Source organism: Podarcis melisellensis (assembly GCF_964234715.1).
Source record: "Podarcis melisellensis genome assembly, chromosome: 17".
In the NCBI taxonomy this organism is placed as follows: domain Eukaryota; kingdom Metazoa; phylum Chordata; class Lepidosauria; order Squamata; family Lacertidae; genus Podarcis; species Podarcis melisellensis.
This window is the reverse complement of record NC_138534.1, coordinates 21,438,858-21,461,881: the sequence shown is the minus strand read 5'-3', so window position 1 is coordinate 21,461,881 and position 23,024 is coordinate 21,438,858. Positions and strand designations below refer to the sequence as shown.

At 43.0% G+C, this 23,024-nt stretch overlaps 1 protein-coding gene and 1 long non-coding RNA gene across 28 annotated transcripts in view; one reads left to right on the top strand and one right to left on the bottom strand.

The window, feature by feature from the left end:
* Positions 1 to 23,024, top strand: part of PTPRD (protein tyrosine phosphatase receptor type D) — a 1,158,377-nt gene that overhangs the window by 598,272 nt on the left and 537,081 nt on the right. For all 27 annotated transcript variants that reach the window (XM_081893652.1, XM_081893642.1, XM_081893658.1 and 24 more), the window contains one exon: positions 7,312 to 7,334. The gene's annotated coding sequence lies outside the window, so the exon portion shown is untranslated. The remainder of the gene's footprint in view (positions 1 to 7,311; positions 7,335 to 23,024) is intronic.
* LOC309360450 overlaps positions 1 to 23,024 on the bottom strand; it is a 316,242-nt gene that overhangs the window by 142,783 nt on the left and 150,435 nt on the right. The window lies entirely within an intron of this gene.

Here is a 23,024-nt window from a genome sequence, read left to right as displayed (position 1 = left end):
TCCTTCTCTACCTCATCTTCTGCTACTTGAAAAAGAAGTTTTGCTGGTAAAAGCTAAAAAAGGTAAAGGACCCCTGGATGGTTAAGTCCAGTCAAAAACGACTACAGGGTTGCGGCGCTCATCTCACTTTCAGGCTGGGGGAGCCGGTGTTTGTCCACAGACAGCTTTCTGGGTCATGTGGCCATGACTAAACCGCGTCTGGTGCAACAGGACACCGTGACGGAAACCAGAGTGCACGGAAATGCCGTTTACCTTCCCGTTACAGGAGTACCTATTTATCTACTTGCATTGGCGTGCTTTTGAATTGCTAGGTTGGCAGGACCTGAGCAGTGGCATGGCGTGGGGGGTGCAGGGGGGGCCGGCCACACTGGGCGCAACATCTGGGGGTTAGGGTTAGGGGGCGCAAATCCACGGGTTAGGGGGTGCAAATTACTTGCCTTGCCCCGGGTGCTGACAACCCACGCTACGCCACTGGACCTGAGACAGAGCAATGGGAGCTCACTCCATCACGGGGATTCAAACCGCCGACCTTCTGATCAGCAAGCCCAAGAGGCTCAGTGGTTTAGACCACAGCAGAACTATCAGTGATGGCTTCAGGAGAGGCATTTGGGCATTTTGGGTGGCCCAGAAGGCAATGGGTTGCCTCTGCTTTTATACGATAGTAAAACATTCTGGGTGGTATTTGACAAATACTCAGAGTAGACCTAATGTGATTAATGCACCTTGCATCTTAAGGAAAACTGCACAATTGCTAGTTGAATCCCGATATACGGGTGGATTGTTTGGTCAATAAGACCGTTAATGTTGATGCTGTAGGTGGTTTATTGCAGAATTTCCAAATATATGCGCATATTAGAAATACCCTATTGGCCTGAATATAAGCCTCACTTTTCTCCCAAATTCCGACCTTGAAAAGTTAAAGTGTGGCTTATATTCATGACCTTACAGTATGCAGCCAGAAGCGCGGCATAGCAGTGCCTGCCCCATGCGTAGTCCCCCGTCCAGTAGTAGAGCAACATGCTGCGGCCCCTGGAGCGAAGAACAGGCAGGGGCGTGGCTGGAATGCGTCTCGAGGGCGTGGCACATCACCCATGGGGACGTGGTGCGCAGCGCATGGGGGTGTGGTGCGCATCCTGGGAGTGTGGTGCATCACCCGTTGGGGCATGGCGTGTGTCCTGGGGTTGCGCATCCCGGGGGCAGCTGCGATGGCCTCCTTTCCCCAAATGGTACCCGGTGTGGCGCGCTCCCACACACACCCTTCGTACACCAGTGCCCCCATCTTCTCCCACAAGGCCGAGAAGGGAGAGAGTGAGGAAGAGGAAAGGCCATCAGCAACGCAGTACGGCTCCACCCCCACCCCAGTACGCAGCCAGGAGCAGTGAGGAAGGGAGTGGCTTATATTGGATGTTTTCCCCCCTCCCCCCTCCACTTTTAAAGGTGCAGCTTATATTTGTGTGCGGCTTATATCCGGGTTAATACGGTACTACCAAGCAGTTGTAAGAAGTCCTGAAGCTTCATGGAATTGATTATGAAAGGGAGGGCTGGAAGAAGGGAAATCTCCACTTTCCATTTTCTGTCGTGCCCTGCCAATGAATGAGAGAAGGGAAGGTTTGAGGAAGCTGGGGTGAAGGGGATGGTTTGGAGGGTTGAAGGATGGTGGAGACAGGGTATTTTCCAGATTTCCTTCTTTTTCCTGGGAAACTTGAGGACAGGGGAGCCCTGGGGCATATGTCCAGCTTCAGTCAAAGATCCTTTTCACTTGATCCTTTTAAGTGATCCTTTAAGATGGCTAGGATTGAGTCAAGAACCGCCTGCTGCTGAGCTATGATAAATCACTGCATGCTCATTTCAGCTTAAAATGCTAGATTCCCCATTCCAAATGAATTTCTAATTTCCAGAATAGCTCCATCTGGAAATGCTGTTTATTTCCTCTCGCTGAGTAGCGGGACAGAACGGGTGTCTAGGAGCAAACAGTTACATTCTGAGGAGCTTTCCTACGTTTGTAATTAGATGCTTATCCACAGTACCAATCTTCATTAGAAGCCCTGGATAATCTTTTATGTATGACCCTTTGCGGCGTCACCTCTGATACCCTCCAACAAGCAGCATCTCTTGTTATTTTATTAATTCCATGCATAACAGTTCGGTATGGCAATTCATAGACATTTTTATGCAAACATGGTTATGATTTCTGAGTACACTTTCTTAGATAGATATATTTTTGTTTACGTCCACGTAGAAGAAACACAGGTACTCTGAAGCGGATATTTCAGCATCCGACCGAGACACCCTTGAAAATATCTCTCCGTAAATGGAGTGCTTGAATGTGAATGAAATTTAGGGGCTGATTACAACAATGGCTACATCTAGTTCAAAAATATAAATTGAGCTAGATATAAAACAAGGACATTTTCAGATGAGGGTTTTTTTATATATATAAAAACAAAAACAAAAAAACGAAAGCAAACATGCACTTTATGTTTCTGTACTGCCAGTGTGTTCACTTCTACCCATCTTGTAAAGTGGTATATTAGCAGGATTTGATCATGTAATTGTATCCTGAGAAATAAATAGCAAATAGCATTCCAATATCTTGGTCTTCCAGTGAGATAATATTGTACAGAGTATTTTTCAACCCCCTCTCTCAAATGGAAAGTTTGGAAGTAGCTGACAGTTCATGAGATTGATTTAAATATATAAGGCGGTTTTTCACACAACACATAGTATACTGTTGTGTTTTTGTTGTTTTCCTGCAAACAGAAATGCAAATGAAAAGCCAGTGTTTTGACGTTTGTATAATTGTAAAAACAGGTTCTTGGTTCAAGCTGGTATACGTTTATACTTGAAATGCAGACTGTTGTCCTAGATAAATATACATGCCATTCATTAGAATATGTCACTTTTTCTTAGAAACAAGATGGCTGATGTACAATCCTTCTACTGTGGTAGCTGTTCTCTACGTCTTTTCCTTTTCCTGCCTTTTAGAAGTCATTTATGTGAAAAGACTAGAGCTAGGCAATTGATGAATTCATAGTTAAAGCAAATGGCTAATGTTCCACTATAAATCTTAAAACATGTCTACCTCACCTTAACTGCTCATGCTAATCACTATAAAGATATTTTTATACCATATTTTAACACCTTTCAGAGCATCCCTGATTCCTCAATCTGTCAGGTGCTTTATGATTCCCACTTGCGCAATAAAAGACAATGTAAAACTTTATTTCAACTGATGTCAGTATCCTTCTGATTCACCTCTCCAGGTTCTAGAGGGAAATTAGGCAACAGAGAAAGCTATTTCTGATTTAAAATGTCACAGGGACTATATTTTTAAGCCACCACACCATTTCTTCAACACAAACCCAACGGCATGAATTCCAAAGAGTGCTATCATTGAATCATAGTATCTTAGAATTGGAAGGAACCCAAAGGTCATCTAGTCCAACCCTCTGTAATTCAGGAATCTCAGCCAAAACATCCATGGCAGATGGCTATTCAACCTCTGTCTAAAAACCTACAAGAAAGGAGAGTCCACAACCTCCCAAGGGAGACTGTTCCACTGTCAAACATCTCCTTCATAAAGTTTTCCCATATGTTTAGTCGGAATCTCCTATCTTATAACTTGAAGCCCTTGGTTTGAATCCTACCCTTCACCCAATAGTATTTCTCCGTCTTCTCCATGCAGAAGACCTACCACTTGTTTGTTCTCCCTCTTGCTTTGAACATAGCCAAAGAAACCTTTTAGAAATTATTTTTAACCTCTCTTGCAGGACCTGAGTGTTAGAATTCCTGCTCCATGATTGCAGTCATGGGATTGTTGTCTTTCACATGACGGTACTGTATATGTTTTGACTCCACAGAGTGGGATGTGATAGAGACAGGATGTTTGTGTTACTGTGTTCCGTGAAGTGGGACTATTGTCCTTTGTTCTTTTTCTCTTTGCTGTCTGGTGCTAGAGAGAGAGGGAGCCATGTTTCAGTGCTCTGTGCGTGTTTGTATGTACATAAAGTAGATTAGCCAAAATGCTGAGTTGCTGAGGTCTGTCAGGAATGATGCGCAAACTCTGCGGATCCCTAAGTGTGCCGGTGTTGGTTGGCATTGGTCGCTGTGATGTTCGGGCTGAAGAAAGTTTTTGAAGCTCCCGAACAATTGACCAGGAGGGAGGGAACATGCCAGTCGGGCATGTGTCTCTGCCAGGGTCTTCCCACTTTTCTTTCCTGTTGGCTCTCCCATTTTGGTCTCTACAGCAACAGCAGGCACTGTAACGCTCCAACAATTTGACTTCCAAAGGCACACTCTTCTATTGTCGCCTGAAACAGATTGATGCCTCGCATATGCTACACCTGCACTTAGATGGAAGGATTGCAGGGCATTCCTATCCTATGGTAGCCCAACTTCACCTATAAGGGCAGCAATGGATTCAAAGGCAACAACAACACCATCCTCTGTGTCATTTTGTTGTGTCCCAGCTGTATTGGAGTTCTCCCATTCCTTCTTCTTCTTGCTGCTAACTGACTCCAAGGACCTTCCCCTAGGCTACTTCATTCAAAACTGAAACCCTAAACCTGGCCTTTGCACCTGAGAGCCAGTGTGGTGTAGTGGTTAAGAGCGGTGGACTCGTAATCTGGTGAAGCGGGTTCGCTTCCCTGCTCCTCCACATGCAGCTGCTGGAGCTAGTCCTTGGGTAGTCACACTTCTCCGAAGTCTCTCAGCCTTACTCACCTCACAGAGTGTTTGTTGTGGGGGAGGAAGGGAAAGGAGATTGTTAGCCGCTTTGAGACTCCTTAAGGGGAGTCCATACTACTACTACTACTACTACTCTTCTTCTTCTTCTTCTTCTTCTTCTTCTTCTTCTTCTTCTTCTTCTTCTTCTTCTTCTTCTTCTTCTTCTTCTTCTTCTTCTTGTCCCTGGATAGCTCAGTTGCTTAGAATGTGATGCTGACAACGCCAAGGTTGCAGGTTCGATTCCCGTATGGGACAGCTACATATTCCTGCAGTGCAGGGGGTGGACTAGATGATCCTCTGCATCCCTTCCAACTCTACAATTATATGATTCTATGTATAAACCCAGCAAAGAAGGGGCCCCACTCCCTTTTGCCTGGCAGTCTTGATCTCTGATGGTTCCCTTGATGGGCCATCAGTGGCCTTTGTTCCTTACTAATGGCCCATTCTGCTAGCTTTGCTGAACTAGCTTGGCTCCTTAGCATAACTGGATCCATGGAGTTTCCATGTCTGGCAAAGTTTAATCAAACCTTGGTTAATTGTAACTTTTACTAAATCATAACATATTTAGGAGGCTCTTGTCCGCCCCCATAACATTGTAAAAATATTTTATCTTCTGTCTTCAGATGAAATAAATGTGCAGAAAAGAACTTCTTCTGCCTATGTTTATTGGTCTTTCAACCCAACCCCCCAGAACAAGAAAAAATGTATTGTTTTTCTCAAGTTACGGAAAATCATTCTGACATGATTTCACCTCAAGTTTAATTGAGTCAGTGAGTGGATATAATGAAGCATTTTGTTAGTGGTCTCCAGTGGAGGTGTTAATAGGAAGGAAAGTAATTTTCACCTTATTTATATGTTGTATAAATATAAAGCGATCTTTCTGCCGAAAGCTCAATTTTCTTCATACTATTTCAGTAAAGGTTGCAGGCCTTATTCAAGAAATATGATCTTTTATTGCAAATTACAGTACAAAGTTGTATTTCTAGAAGCAATAAACAAAACTACTGATTCATGGTAGAATAATAATGCAAACAAAAAGTGATCCAGATGCCATATTAGTCACACATTTGAGAACCTTGAATAGCCATTTTCTAATGGCAAAGGCTTATTAGCCAACTCACTCTGTTGCAGCTTCTCAATTAAAATATGGCAAATTAGTGTCTGAGAACAATTATGTTTTGTTTCATAGAACTCTGAATAATAAAAATGGACTACAATCGTACCTTGGTTGTCAAACGCTCTGGAACTCGGATGTTTTGGCTCCTGAATGCTGCAAACCCGGAAGTGAGTGTTCCGGTTTGCAAACATTCTTTGGAACCCGAACATCCAACATGACTTCTGCAGCTTCTGACTGAGAGCAGAAAACTCCTGCAGCCAATTGGAAGCTGTGCCTTGGTTTGTGAACTTTTTGGGAAGTCAAACGGACTTCCAGAACGGATTCCATTCAACAACCAAAATATGACTGTATATCCATTTAATGGCAAGCAGTGTGATCCTAACCATGCACATTCAGAAGTAAGTCCTATTGAATTCAATGGACTTACTCCAAAGTAAGTGAGGTTATTATTGCAGACTTATGCCTTTATGAGATATAAAGTGTGGTATTCAATAAAGCACTTCTGCTAGTGCAAGGATTTCCATGGATCATAGATTATAGATCCTCCTCTCCTCTCCTCTTCCCTCTCTCCATCCCCCTGAATCTACTCTGGAAGGTTGCAGGAGCACCCAAAACAGATTTAGAGGGCATTGGGGACAGGGAAGGGAAGTTCCACTGCACAGCCAAATGTCCTTGCTGTAGCTGGACTACTTTGTTGAATACCACTCAAATTAATTAAAAATAAATAAATCATGGTGGTGCTGTTCTTACCTATTATCTGGTTAATAAAGTTCTTTTTCTGTGACTTCAGAGAATGACTGGAATTAAGTGCCTTCTGTAGACCAGTGTACTAAACTGACATCTAATTGCTTCCAGTCCATGGCCTTTAGGTGCAAGTGCTTGAGCCGAAGATGATATTGCTCAGTTTCTGCTACCGGGGCAGCAAGAGTTATTGCATTTATATCCCACTTTTTTCTCCAAGTAGCTCAGGGTGGTATACATATTCTTTGTCTCCTCCATTAATCTCCACAACAACCCAGGGAGCTTCATGTCCAAGTAGGGATTTTAATCCTGGCTTTACACGTCCTAATCTGACTCTCTAATCACTGCACCACACTGAGATTGTCTTCCTTGACCAAGCAAAGGGTAGAAGGCTGCAGGCTTCCTATTTTCCACTATGGCACAAAATGATTCTTGTATCCATGTGTGGTCACCAGTGTACACCAAGGGGCAGGAAGTGGACTTTTTCTGGCCTATGGCAAACTCTCTGGGCACGGTGCACATGGTGGGCATGGACGATGCCCAAATATGTTCTCTTCACTAAAAACAAAAAAATATTGTTGGATTAAAGTTGGATAGTTGACAAAGGATCTTTGCCTGATTGGTTTTTTTATGCACAATATCAAATCAGGGGGTTAGCCTTTTATAAAATAACCAGTGAATATAATACAATAAAATAAAATTACAATTCTCTTTCTGTTTCTCAACAGGAGCTGCGGTTCACAAGGTTGAGGTAAGATTCTAATCTTAATAAAAATAAATGAAGTATTTGATTAGAACGGAACACAAAAGCATACAAGCCTTGTCTTAGGCTTGGTGGTTGAGCTGCATAATGAAATTAAATATGGCTGTTTGGAAGATTATAGATGATCTCTTGTTCCCTACTTTATTGTTTTGCTAAGTTGATATGCCATTACTTAAGCGTTCTCTTGGACTGTATAAACTCAGTGTTTATTTGTAAATCAGAATGGAAGTGAGTGTGAATTTACACTCCCCACCTCTGACCTTGAACTTTCATAACTGAATTTGGGCAGGTGGAAGGGAATGATTTTCAATCATATGACTGCCTCAGCCATGGCAGCCATTTTTTTTTAAAAAAATGAAAAGCCATGGGTGCAAGTGAATGTGGAAACTAAGCTATAGCAACGTCTATGCAGGCCTGTTGATGGAGCATGAAAACCTTATTGACTATGGCTTCACATACTGAGATGGCTTCACATAGGAATGGGCCATCATTAGAGAGTGGATCATCCATATATTCAAAGAGGACAGATCCATTTCAGACTGCATCAGCAGAACATTTCATTTTGTAATTCCTTTACATTTCAGCCATGAAAAAGAAAAGTCGCATGTCAATGACAAAGTCTGTGCTTATTTTCCTATGTACAGGGAGCATTTTATGTGAGGAAACTGTCAAGCATGTGGTGCCCAATCTGTAATATGGTATGAACTTGGGGAACTCTGGATAAACCCAGAACTAAGTGAGAATGTGAAGCACAGTTCTGAAATTTAAAGCAAAGGTAGTAGAATAGATAGCAAGAGAGAATTTTTTTGCAACCTAATAAGAGAATTAGGTATAAATTTCTTTAGAAGAGAAGGGGGCAACTCTTTTGATGTTTTGAATATAAAATTCCAAAATGATAAGAAGAGATTCTGGAGAGAAAAAAACCCCATCAAATTCAAATGCCTCCCTCCAGACAAAAAAAAATATGACTTTCACCACAAAATTCTTCAGGCAGTCCCTGCCTATGAAATAAGCAGGTGTGCATGGCAATTCTATAGATGAGAACTCAGAAGTAAGCCCTGTTGATTTCATCAGAGCTGACTTCCAGGTAAGAGAGTACAGGATTCCAGCCTTAATCATCTATAAGTACATTTCTAACACCTCCTAATATGTACTGGGTGTGTAGGTTCATAATCTTTTCATCGTGGACGTATGATATACTGCATAATCTAATAAGCTTTATTGCTAAGGGTGAACCTGGTTACTGGGAGGGGAAAAACATTTACCTGAAGAGTGTGAGATTTGCTAAAATCTAATGTATCTGTGTCACAAAGATGACTTATTTCTTTCTATAATGCCTATATTGGATAAACATTTTCCCTCCATTTTCAGAGATTTCAATCTCAATTTTCAGAGAAGCACAGGGCACTGTGAAGTTTATACATCCCAATCTTTTCATAGCCTAGGGATATTCCTATCTATTAGATCAGTTTCTTTTTTTCCTTGAAACTCAATAAATTCTTCCACTCCGATCGTGATGTGACTGTTTCCCTCTATATGAAATAAATGAGCCACGAAAATAGTCTATATCCTATACAGTGGGTCACACTTTCAACCCAAATCATACATCTGCATTTTTGGCAACAGAGCAGCTTACTAAGTCATAATGCTAGTGACACTCTTGTGTGGTGAGTTTTGTATATTAGAGAAGTATTCTATTTGTATGCTGTATGCAGCTCTGTAGAACAGATAATGTTGTTGTTGTTGTTGTTGTTGTTGTTGTTGTTGTTGTTACTATTATTAAATACCCTGCCCAACTGGCTGGGTTTCCTCAGCCACTCTTGGCAGCTCACAGAACATACTAAAACATCAATACAGGGCTGCCTTTAGATATATTCTAAAGGTCAGATAGTTGTTTATTTCCTTGACATCTGATGGGAGGGCGTTCCACAGGGTGGGTGCCACTGCAGAGAAGGCCCTCTGCCTGGTTCCTTGTAACTTCACTTCTCACAGTGAGGGAACCACTAGAAGGCTCTCAGAGCTATATCTCAGTGTCTGGGCTGAACGATGGGGGTGGAGACGCTCCTTCAACTATACAGGACTGAGGCCATGTAAAAACATGCTGATTCCCAGACTGTCCGCAGGCCGGATTGAGAAGGTGATAGGGGTGTGAAACACATAGCAGTCAAATACAGGATTCCTAGAGTGGACATGCTAGTGGATGTTTTGTACCAGCCAGGAGAAAACATCCTGTTTCCTCCTGAGCTGGAACAAACTTCCTCTGCTTGTGACTAGAGGCAGCCGTGGTCTAATCTAGCAAGGCAGGGAGCACACCGCTTGCTCTCTCTCTTTCAGCTCTTCTCTGTTTTGTTTTTCTATGAGTCAGCAGAAGTGACTGCTTGTTTGCAGTCACTTGGGAACTAACTAGCTTATGGGATAGTTTCACATATGTATATACTTTTGTAACGTAAGTCTGCCTTCAGGGATTTAACTGTGAACTGAATGAATGTGAGTAAACTACTTTTATATTGACTTTAATCAGATTGTCATGTTTATTCTTTTTAAGAGGGACAAGAGGGGATCTTACCAGGAATCCTATATTGAGAGGCTAAAACTAGCCTGCAACAAGCAAACCGCTATTCGTTTAAAGAGGAATGTTTAAACTCTGCTAAGATATAGAACTTGCTAACGCAAGTCAGGAAGGATATCATTAAGTAATATATCCTCTCCTGCCTCCCTGAACATTCCCACAATGAGTTCCTCCATTGTAGGCTCAGGTTGTATATATGGCTCCATATATCAAAAAGACACCACAGTCTTTGCTGTGCCTCATTCTGAGGAAACTGAACCCCTGAACCCCTGGAATTGTGTACTGCTCGGAGATCGGGCTGGCATGCAACAGAGGATTAATTGGATTGGGCCCCTTTATTTATAATGGAGAAATAATCTGTACTGACAAAACCATCTCTATGTGAATTGCTTTTTTTATTTTTTAGCACATGAACTCCTTATCCCTAACCTTTTGAATACAATGAAAATCGTTTTACTATATTTAGTATATATATAAAAAAGCACAACAGGTTCATCTCCACCACCTCCTTCCCCCAGCCCATAATGTACCTTTAATGTTATCATCCTCACAAATCCACCGGCAGACTGTCTGGTCAGGTGTATAACTGGAAAAGGTCAAGGCAAAATATCAGCATACTTAACAAATGGATTTGCGTGCAGTGTTCGTAGGAATCCTTCCAGTTGCATGGCAACCATCTTTGTAATTACTATTTGCAACTCCATTTTTAATAGTTTGATTACTATTTTCTCCATTATATTGTTGCATATAATGAATTTAAATTCATCCCTCTCACTTTCTTCTTCTTCTTTACAACAATAAATGCAGGCTAGTATCAGGTCAACTAGCATTAAACTTAGCTTCCAAAAACAGATGAGTAATGCCTAGATAGCACATTATACAGATTTTGAGGTTCTAATGTTAGTAGAAACATAAGCAGCTGCTTGTCGTGACTCAGATCATTGTTCCATCTAGCTCAGTACTGTCTGAATACTACCGAGTGGCAGTGGCTCTCCAGGATTCCAGACGGGATCTGTTCTAGCACTACCTGGATTGACAGGGATTGAATCTGGGACCTTCTGCATGTGAAGCAAATGCTCTAACATTGAGCTATGGCCCTCCCAATGTATGTAACCTTTTATCTCAAATGGATAGGACATGGAATGGCAAAGAGGGATAAAAGTGACAAGGAAAATCATAAGCCTGTGCTTGATAATAAGGCGTGGTAAATTAACAGTATGGCACACATTGTCATCCCTTTCAGTAACTTTCAAACAGGGGTGCCAACTTGAATAAAATATTGGGAGGGGGGCAAGTAAGCCCCACCTCACATAATCAATCTCAGACATGGTCTATGCACACCATTTCAATGGCAACACCTATCAACTTTGAGGGGCCCCAGCTCCCTCAAATATTTTATTAGGGTGTCCGAAGGGACCTCGGCCCCTAGAAGTTGGCTCCTATGCCTTCAGAAAATTTAATAAACATTGATTCAGAAGGACACTGGTAATTGAGCTAAATAAAGGTTTGTAGCCTTGCCATTAAAATGGAAGGGGGTTTATTGGGCCACAGAATACTTTTGAGTTGAAAAGGTTTAAGGACTGCCTTAGATTGCATTGAATTCTCACTTGCATGAACCTTCCTGTGCATTCCTTAGTATACACTGAGATCCACCACGGCATGTTGAGTGAAAAGCACCCAATTCTTGGCTATAGGCATATTCCATAATTCTGCAAACTAGAAAAGATTTGAATGTTTCTTACATATGTTACACTATTTTGTAAAACAACAACAACAACAACAAACAACAACAACAATAACAACAGATGGGTTGATGCACTTTACTGGGGGAAATGTATTTTGTGAACTAACCATAGAATGCACAGAAGCATTCACAGGCTGTGTGCAGTTGCCAAGAGCTGTGTGAAACAGAGGAGGAGGAAAGCCTGTCTCTGTCTGTGGTGGTGAATGAGGTGGGGCAGAAGTAGAAATAACTAATTCTAGTTTTGTTCCCATTATCCTCCCTGTCAGAGGCACCAAATTGCTAGGGAAATTGAGGGGAGCTGACATTGCACACATGACATGCATGATGCACAGTGTCACATCATGACATCAGACGGAGCTAGGGGGCGGAGCCACACATGGCAGTAGCCCTGCTTCAATGGCTGGTGACGCCTTCTCTTTGGCCCTTGTCCTCCTCCTCCTCCTCTTCCTCTTCCTGCTGCCACAACCGGCCAAGGGCTGCTCCCCCCCCTTCCCCTCCATGGCAAGAGCAGGAGGAGAAGGAACTGGCCACTGAAGCTGCGCTTGGCCTCCTCCACCCACTGTCTTTTTGAACATTGGGGTGCAGCCTCCCAAAAAATTATTGTGTGGCCCCTAAAGTCCTGGGCCCCTAGGAGTTGTCGCCCCTGCTCTTTACTGAGTTGTGCAAGGGCAACACTGAGGCTGTTTGCACACAATGGGTATAGAGCAACCACCCACAAAGAATCCTGGGAAGTCTGGCATACCTTTGCAGAGCTATAATTCTTATCATAGGGTTACCAGATGTCCCTGGTTCCTGGGGACAGTCCCCAGATTTGCAAATCTGTCCCCGGACAAATTTCTTCCCCGGAATGTCCCCAGATTTGCAAATCTATCCCCAGCAAATGTGGCAGTGGCAGCCTCGGCAGCCCAGAGCCAGCCTGGTAGCGCAGTTGGCTCTGGTTGGCTTCAGGAGCTGCCCGCTGCCACTGCCACTGCTGAAGGGGAACTAGGGACATCTGGTGGTACAGATCTCCTGCCCCCTTCCCCCTTTGTTTTGGGGGAGGCTCGGCAGTCACAAATGGGTGGGCGCTGCCCAGGAGGGGTGGAAGGCGCGTGATTTCTCTGCCAGGCAAGGTGCAAAGCCCTTCTTTTGTACCCTGTGAAACATAAATGTGCAGAGTTTTTTAAAAAAACAACAGCTGCCCACCGATGACACCCATGTCTCCCCCAATCAGTCAAAATAAAGGAGGAAGGGGGCAGGAGACTGGGAGAGGCTCGGGAGTTATGGGTGGGTGGCACTTTGTTGCCCAGTTTTTAAAAAACTCTGCGCATTTATGTTTCACAGGGTGTGAAAGAAGGGCTTTGCACCTTTGTACAATATGCGTGTGTGCTTGGGCCCAGGGTCTTTTGCCTCACCATCCCCACTACTGACTCCCTGTTGCTACTCGGTTTCAAAAAAAAAAAAAAGTGTCCCCAGATTCATTGAAAAAAATCTGGTAACCATATCCTATCATCCTTAACAAACTACACTTCCCAGGATTCTTTAGGTCAAAATGTGCTTTAGTAAAGGTAAAGGGACCCCTGACCATTGAGTCCAGAGCAGCGCATGGAAACGCCGTTTACCTTCCTGCCGGAGTGGTACCTATTTATCTACTTGCACTTTCATGTGCTTTTGAACTGCTAGGTTGGCAGGAGCAGGGACCGAGCAACGGGAGCTCACCCCGTCGCGAGGATTCGAACCGCTGACCTTCTGATCAGCAAGTCCTGTGGTTTAACCCATAGTGCCACCCGCGCCCCTTTCAAAATGTGCTTTACATATGCCTTAAATGTATGATGTGTACGGAGCCTGAGACTAAGGAGGAGGCAGCTGACATGCAGTGCCACAGCCTGGACTGCGAACAGGCTAAGGTTGGTGGGGAACGTGCCACATTTGCCCTCATGGGCCAGCCTTCGCTGCTTGGATCTTGGAAGTTTGTTTTCTAAAAGGTTTCTATAAAACTATAAACGGATATCATCTGCTCGGTAATACTGAGATTTCTGTTTCCAGAAACCATCTGCTTTCTCTGCTCTTAAATTAAACATTTACCATATTTTTGAAAGGTATATAGTCTCGAGTCTCTGTGTGCTAAATACTCTTTAATTTTTAAACATGTTTAAAAATATAGCCCAGTCCATTACAGTTACAGTTTCTACATTTAAACTGAAAAGTAACAGCTGGTATATGTTTCATTCCCTTCCTTTTTCCTTAATATATTTGCAACACTAATATATGTTTCGCCCCTTTCCCCCCTCAGAAATAGATATACAAGGTTTGATGGGTCGGCGGTGTGTGTGTGTGTGTGTGAACATGATACAGATGACATTTTGCATGGATATCCCAGGCCACAATATACTTTGGCTTTCCAGTATTGGATATATAATGAAAAAAGGTGAAAACTAGGTCGTATTCCTGACCTATGAAAGTAATTATAAAAGTTACGTTTGATAGATTTGGTGTGATAGCGTTCGTATCACAACATAGCTCTTGATGTATATGTTTGCGTGTGTTTGACCATAATTCAGTGGTAAAGGTAAAGGAACCCCTGACCGTTAGGTCCAGTTGCGGACGACTCTGGTGTTGCGGTGTTTGTTAGTATTTGTTAGGGGGGGGCTGAGCTCCTGCAATGTTCATCTGGGTCTTGCGTGTGACGTCAATGATGGTTGTTCGCGACCCCCAAATGTGGTGTCTGAGCTAGGAATGTGTCAGTGGTTCCTCCTCTTTTTCCTGCTGCATAGCGGAAGCAGCCCTCTGCCTGCGTCACTGGCAGAAGGAAGGGCAGGAGCTGCCACCAACCAGGGATGCTGAGTTGCCATGCAACGCCTGGATGTCGCAAACTTCTGGGTATCACACATGAGGTCTCACGCAACATCAGCCACACCCCCCCACCTGAGTGTAGAGATAATGCTCTGCTTTGCGAAGGCAAACCTCGCACCAGACGTGCAACAGTATGTCAAGGAGCGTTACGCCTGCTTTCCCTGACCTTGGCTAGAAAACAAGGTTCCTCCCCTGACCTTTTGTCCTCCCACAATTTGTTTGCTTGACATATCGCTTGGCTGGAGCATGGCGAGGAACACAGATGTAATCAAGTATCAGGGGGAACATTTGAGGGAAGCACCTGCTGACACGTGTATTTGCTAACCCTGGAAATGTGCGTAGATGGAAATACGTTATGTTCAGGGTGGTTTCACTACTGTTTCCAATTGCTGACCTGCTAATAAAAGGAGCGTCTGCAGAGCTAGCCGGCAGCTTGCTTGGAGGATGCTCGCCAGCGTGCTTCTGCACAGCTCACCTGCATTACCAACTCCTGCCTCATGCCTTCACTTGACCTGAGTTTGCTATTCAAGGAAACAAGTGGGACTTTCTTCCAAATGTTGCAGTTTATTCTCCCTCTCCTCTTCAGAGTAGGTTTCAGGGTTCCAGCTCTCTCTTCACTCTGAGAAGGCTTTTCCACCACAAACCCCAGTTTCTTGATTTCTTTTCTAGCAGACAATCCACATTCCTCATTGGGCTGGGGTAGGTAGGTAGGGGTGCCCCTGGGCTTTTAAGAAAGGCTGTGGTTTTTTTTTGGTTTTTTTTTAGTACTTTCTGTAAGCACCAGGGTTTCCCTGAGCTGGTTCATCACCTTTGCTTGGTTTCATTTTTGATCCAGTCCTGCCAACACTCACCACCTGCTTTTGCTATTGGAGGAAGTGATTATATGAACTGTATTTAATGCCCTTTGCTGGGTTTTTTTTCACAGTTCCTCCTCCAGTTCACCCAGTACCATGTTGCCTAGCATCTTTGGCAAACCCAAAGGGGTTTTATTGGCACAGCTCTTCATGAAGAACTAATGTGTGACACTTTCACAGGTGGTGGGATAGAACAGGAAATGCCTTCACTTTCTGGCAGAGGGAACCTACCACCTCCTCCTTCAAAGATAAACATCTTGCTTCATTATCACTCTCATTCTAACACATTTATCTGAACTGAATTAATAAGTACCTACCCCAGGTTTCCCGCACTGACTGCTTACAAGTTTGTAGAAGCTAATATTCAAGGGCATTAAAGGAAAAATAAAAGAAATGAGGTCTTTGCAAGTAGGAGATACTTTACCGTTTGGTCTCATAAAATAAAATAAACATTGTAAAAAAAAAATGAAGCCTATAAACCTTGGGAAGACGGATAAGTTGACATATTGTTCTGCATATCTCTGTTTAATAATATTATATTTCATTTCCCATGCTAAGAAAACAGCCATTACCCAAAGCAGCCATTCGTAAACAGCCATTGTGAACAGATTGCATCCTTGTTGGTGGTATGATAATTGAAATAAGTTTACCAGTCTTTTATGAGAAAATACCAGATGTATAAAATACCTATTAATCAACTCACTCGCTTTTGCAGACATCAGCTTCAGTACCGATGGCTATTAAAGAATAAATGGGATAAGAGCAAAAAGAAAAGAAAGAAAGGGGGAGAAATTCAGAAAATTAGCCAAGCAGTTCAACCATGTGGCATGTTGATTGAAGAGAGAACGGGGGAGGGGAATGCACTGTGTTCTCATATCAGTTCTTCTGAGCCAAGCTTACAGGTCGTCATGTTCATCAATTCAGCATTTGTTTGGTTTTCATAATTGCAGGCGTACATTAACCATTCCTTTGTGGACAATGATATAAAGCATCAGGCTGCCAGTCCACTACCTCTTAGCTGCATTCCCTCCACCTTCCCACTGCTAATCACATTTTCATTGAATTCTCCTCTATCTGTGAGAAGAGGCTGCAGGGGCACTATCTGTTAATCTTGGACCCCTGGAATAAACATTAAATTGTTGTTATTTTCCTTTTCCTGCTAAACTAGATGGAAACTGAAGAAAGCAATGGGGACAGCTCAGTAAGCATATACGCTGATAGAGTTTTATTGACAGCAAATTGTGTGTGGGGCAGTGAGCACACATACACATCATACTTTTTAAATGTCAACAAATACCTAGGTGGTGCTGTGAAGGAGACGATTGCTGAAGGATCCAAAGGAGACCCAGGGCCACAGAAATGTGTAAATCTCCCCTTCAAGAATCTCACAGAGCTGTTTTGCTTAAGGTGACTGTGTTTTGTATTTAGGCTGATTAAAGACCTGCTGGTGCATCCTTGCAGGGGCAAAACTGGGCTTTATTTCATGTGGGTCAAAGACCTGGTTTGCCCTCCCCCATGCATTTGTGCATGCACACACACACACACACACACACACACTGGGAGACTCAATGGCATCCCTCTGGATACTTCACCCAGGGCAAATAATAGTAAGAAGAAGAGTTTGGATTTGATATCGCGCTTTATCACTACCCTAAGGAGTCTCAAAGCGGCTAACATTCTCCTTTCCCTTCCTCCCCCACTCTGTGAGGTGAGTGAGGCTGAGAGACTTCAGAGAAGTGTGACTAGCCCAAGGTCACCCAGCAGCTGCATGTGGAGGAGCGGAGATGTGAACTCAGTTCACCAGATTATGAGCCTACCGCTCTTAACCACTACACCACACTGGGCTAGCTAACCCAGCCAGCTCCCCACCCCCGGTAGTTACAGCACTGCACCCTTACTGTACTCCATCAGCATATCTGGATTTCTAGGAGCTGGGACATGGAAGAGTAAAATTTAGGTTTAGAAGGTGGCAAACAGTGTGATAAAAAAATAAACCTGAAAAAATGAACAACACCATATTTTGTAGAGCTCCAATAGAAAGAGGAAGCAATGGTGGCAGTTTGTTTGTTTGTTTAGTACACTGCCCTTTATCTGAATATCACAGGGTGGTTCACAATATGATCATAGTCAAAAATATTGAGCATGATCCAACCTCTACCATAACGTAGGAGTATTGCAGGGGTAATCAACATGGTTGCCCTCCAAGTGTTGTTATGTGGCACATGTCTGAACCCACAATTGTGACCAAGCACTCACGTGTATTCTTACTGAGTTAGACCCATTGGTCCATCTTTCTTAATACTGTCTGTCCTGACAGGCAGCAGCAGGAGTCTTTTTTTCCAGCCCTTTGGGGACTGAAGCTGGGACCTTCCTCATGGAATGCAAATGCTCTACCACTGAGCTGTTCCCCTTCCAGTCGGCAGAGGGACCGAATAAGAGGAACATGAGAAAATGAATAGCAGAACCTCAGCTCACCACACCAATTATGCCCATCACAGCTCATGTTGCCTGTTCCTCTGTATGCCCCCATCTGAAACATACCAGTGGCATCACTGGGTCACTGCTTTGCACAACAACTGGTTGCACATGCAACCATGATAAATAACAATTCCTGCAATTAATTAAATGGGGGAGGGAACTAGCCAGAACAGCAGTACATAATGCAAACCATAATAACTGGCTTGAAATGTGTATCCTGGGGTTTCAGATGATGTCATAATCTACTGCAGCAAATTTAATAGTATTGTTGCCTGGAAGCTAGGCCATTATGCTGTGTTTAATTTCTCCAAGATGTAAATTACATGGTTCAATGTTGTATAGTATTGGCTACTGCCATTTTAGATTCTTGTGCTTGCAGCTGTCAGGAAACATAATGTTTATGGGTGTTTTGTTTAGCTAGGAATCTTGATCATTAACAGACTTATCTTGAAACTATCCCATGCTCTGTTTTTCCTTAGTGTTCCCAGATATCCATTTAGATGAAGCGGACTTCACAATTCATAGAATATATAAATATTAGAAGGTGCAACCCCCATTCTAATTGTGTGGATTTTATTAACTTTTTCAGTGTTCCTGATCTTCATGGTATCTTCTTCTTCTTTGCTGATCACTCATAGCCAAGTAAGGTTGTCTTCCATGAACCTGGTCTTAACAGTGAGTCCGTAAGTGACTGTGGAGGCCAATTCAGGATTCACACATCCTTCCACAATGGGGACATAGGTTTCTAGATGGGAGTTGAGCGTAGTGAGGGGTTTGCCAATGTGCCTTCCTCTTAGCATGTTTCTCCCTTTCATCCTGAGTTCAAGTGTCGCCAGAGCCCATGACACCTTTGGTAAAGGCTGTTTGCCAACTGGAGCGCTCGCAGGCCAGTGTTTCCCAATTGTCGGTGTTTATACTACATTTTTAAAAGATTTGCCTTGAGAGAGTCTTTAAACCTCTTTTGTATGTATAAACCTCATGGTATATGGGGGGAAATGGCACCTACAGTGCAATTAACTAAGGGATTTTGTGGTGAAGGTAGGAGTAATGAACCCTCTAGCCCCCTTGGGCTGAAATGATGTGATGTTGCTTGGTGGCATTAAGGGCTAAGAATCAATTAGTCGAGGATAAGCATTCCATTATTCAACTACTGGCTGAGATCTGATGCCAAGAAAAGGGTGGGAAAGCCGGGGAGCCAATAGTGTGTAAGGCTGTGAGATTTGTATCTTTCTACTAGACTGAACTTCTTCTGGCATCTCATCACTATGATACGGAAAGCCAGGTGGATGAAGTTACCCCCATCTGTATTTCCCCCATCTCTTTTTAAGCCATTCACAAAGGTGTGGAAGTTCTCTAAACGTCTAGATATGGGAAGAGCAAAGTCTAAATACTGTGTGACACCAGGACGGGAGTTCTGAATTTTATAAAACAATGAGCTAACGAGCTAAATCTGTCAAATAGATGAGGGATGTGAAGCAAACGCATAGTTAGGTTCCTTGAGGCATGCTCTCTCAACGGGATGGGCAGTAGCATGGTGGCACCAGTTTAGTTTCCTTTGCCCTTTCTTCTCTTGGCCATGGTGGGGCGGTGGGTGCTGCCTTTTGAGGGTTGGGGCTGCTGCAACATCCCTTGAAAGAGTCAAGGTGCTGGGCCTTTCTGTTATACCAGGGTAGGCTTGGGTGGCCTGTGACAGCTTGGGTAGGGGTGTGTCAGCTATTGCACCCATATGTGGCAAGTTACTCTAATCCCATGTACAATTTGTAGACTTATAAGTAGGAGGGCGGGGAATCAAAAATCAAAACCCCATTACAACAAGCATTAAATGGCACAACTCCACTTTGTTAGTTCTGCAAACATTTTAAAAGTGATCTGAAAGAGGCATAGGGTTAGCCTATCCCATTTAAGGGAACGCGCAAATTCCATTACTCTGTTACTTAACACATTTCAATACTTGTTTTGCTTTCTGAAATGGACAGTCAAATTACACGCTGCAATCAAATATACACCTCATTATGCAAAACACATGAAACCTGTGCCAGATTAAGATATTCCCACACAAAATTTCCCACTAATAAAATCCATTAGCTAAATTGCCTTAGGCATGTTTTAGTGAACCTTCGAGACCATCTAAAATGGTATGCTCTCCACAATATTTATGATTTGTAGAAAATATGTGGGAGCTTCACTATTCTCATATTAAGGTAGCTTTTCATTTATTCACATTCTCTAAAGCACAGTGTGAGTGAGAATTGCTTTTCCACACATAGACACACCAGCAATGTCTGTCCTATAACTGAAGATGGGAGCTATCAGTATCCTGTGCCAGGTTTGTGCTGCAGACCTTATGAAGTAAACAAAGAACCAACCTTTTGTGCATATTAGGGGAAGGTGAAAGTAGGGGCTGTCTGCTGTATAACACTCAAATCCCATCTTCAATATAATTTGAGACCGTTAAGGATAGGAAAGATGCTTTCTGGATTATGGCTGTGTGTTGTGGGGGAAGGGGGGGGACCAAAACCTTAAACTATCCAAAAGAGAAGGAAAGGGAAAGCACAGCTCAACTCCATTCTGTTGTTCTTTGAAGATCCCAGTGTAGAGTATAAGGATAAATGCACATCTCAAGTCAGTAGCTTATAGGTTACCACATTGTTCTTTCTGAAAAGTAATGGAACCAACTGGATGAATGTCCCAGTGGTGCAGAAAATATGAACACTCACTGTTATTAATTGACTGCGGCTTAGCACACAGAAATGCCCTTGAGTGCATTTTGATTCTGCCTTCATTATCTACTTAATTTAATTATTATTAACAAGCTTGTTTTATTTCCTTTATTTAAAAAAAGCTACTTCTCAGCAGGTATCCAAAATGTCTTACATTTTGGGTAAAGTAGTGTCATAACGGCAATGAAATTGCTGGTTTCATTGTGATGTGGGGAAAATATATGTAAGATAATAGAAAACCTTCGTTGTTTGGGGATATATTATGTTGCCTGTGATTATGTTTACAAATTATATATGCACATGCAAGTACAGTAGGCCTGCAACTTAAGCAGATTTTATTTACATGATTGCACCTTTAAATGGATTGCTAATAAATAAGGAATTAGACAGGGAGTGGGAGACAGTTGCTTACCGGATTTTGGAAGCTCTCCTGACGGCTTTCCCAGAGCCCAGTAAACAAGGCAGAGGGCTTTAAAGCTCTTTTCGCAAAGGGATTTTTCGCTGCAGAAAGCGCTTTAAAGCCCTTACCTAGCTTATCAGCCTCTGGGTTCTATTACATTCTACTTCAACATTTCTCAAACTCCCTTGTTACCCTATATATTAAATCCAGTGTTGGTCAAGAGAGCCTCAATATTCATTGTTGGGGGAAGTGTGGGGGAGGAATTTGTCCGGCAACCTTAGTTAAGACAACTAATGGCCCACAGGCCACAGTTTGAGAACTTTTGTTCCAGTTTGATCAAGGAATAAAGTCAGAGGTGTGTGCATGCAAATGCAAGGTAAGTGTGGATATGAATATCTTTCTAAATTATTGGTTATTTATTTGCTTTAGCATAAGTGGTTCTAGGTCAAGGTTCAATAAAACAATATTCAGAAACAATATTCAGGAAGCGTCTTAAAGGTTCTATTGTGGTTGCTGATCATTTGGAAAGGGTCATAATACAACACAGGGCAAACATAGGGCTTAACAATCAATCTCTCTTCCCAGGGAATTTTGAGGAATGTCTCTATGGGGATGTCAGGGGTCTCCTAACAACTCCCAGCACCCTTTACAAGCAAAAGCCCACATTGGTTTCCCATATGAACTCCACATAGTAAGAATCAGCTAACAGGCAGCAAACACGCAGCACTCTAATACTAGTGGTGCATTGCTCCCAATGGGAAGTACCCTAGCAAGACTGACTTTTGCTGCCAAAAGCTTCCTTAAATGGTTCCACAGGGAATGTACCAACAACTTTCGAAGGCTATTATCCAGTCTGTTTACACAAGACACACATGCTGCTAATAAAATGCGAATGCTCACTGAAGTCTAAAAAGCAATGCAATGGAATCACCCACTGATTCAGCTGTCTGTCTCTACATACAGCAATGCTATCTATCTATATCTATCTATCTATCTATCTATCTATCTATCTATCTATCTATCATCTATCTATCTATCTATCTATCTATCTATCTATCATCTGTCTATCTATCATCTATCTATCTATCATCTATATCTATCTATCAACACTTTTTCATGCAAAAAAGGTGTTTTACTTGATCACTATAGCACAGCATAAATGGGCTTATTAGAAGCTAATTCTGCGCCCCCCCCCAAACCCCCTTTCAGTTCATATTTTCTTTCCAATGAGCAGCAATACAATCTTTTCCAAATATACAAAGGTAAAGGTAAAGGGACCCCTGACCATTAGGTCCAGTCGTGACCGACTCTGGGGTTGCGACACTCATCTTGCTTTATTGGCCGAGGGAGCCGGCATTTGTCCGCAGACAGCTTCTGGGTCATGTGGCCATCATGACTGAGCCGCTTCTGGCGAACCAGAGCAGAGCACGGAAACGCCGTTTACCTTCCCGCCGGAGCGGTACCTATTTATCTACTTGCACTTTGATGTTCTTTCGAACTGCTAGGTTGGCAGGAGCAGGGACTGAGCAACGGGAGCTCACCCCGTTGCGGGAATTTGAACCGCTGACCTTCTGATCGGCAAGTCCTAGGCTCTGTGGTTTAACCCACAGTGCCACCCGCGTCCCTTATTCAAAGGTACAGACTATTAAAAAGAAAAAAATCTCACAGCTCTCAGAGCAGTCCGGCAGGAATACAAACTGCATGTTGATGCTAAGGAGTCGAGAAGAGCCTTAACTCTGAAGCAGCAGGCATGTTATGTATTCATGAGGCCCTTGGTTATGTATTGTCACCTCAAAGAGCTAACATGGGAAAGGGTTTGCTTGATAATCTGCAGAATTGGTTTCAGAATTCAGGATTGTTCCCTGGGTGATTTCTCATGTGAGGCTCAGACTGGGCTTTTGCCTAAATTGGCTTGTAATGAGACTCTAAGTACTGGTGAGAAGGGGAACTGAATTATTACTGTTTACACAGCCTTCACCCTATGTTCCTCAGGTAGGTCACAACACAGTTTTAAAAGCAACTTAAAACAACTTACAACCACAGAAATAGGCCAAGTCCTAAAAACATACGACTCAGATGTC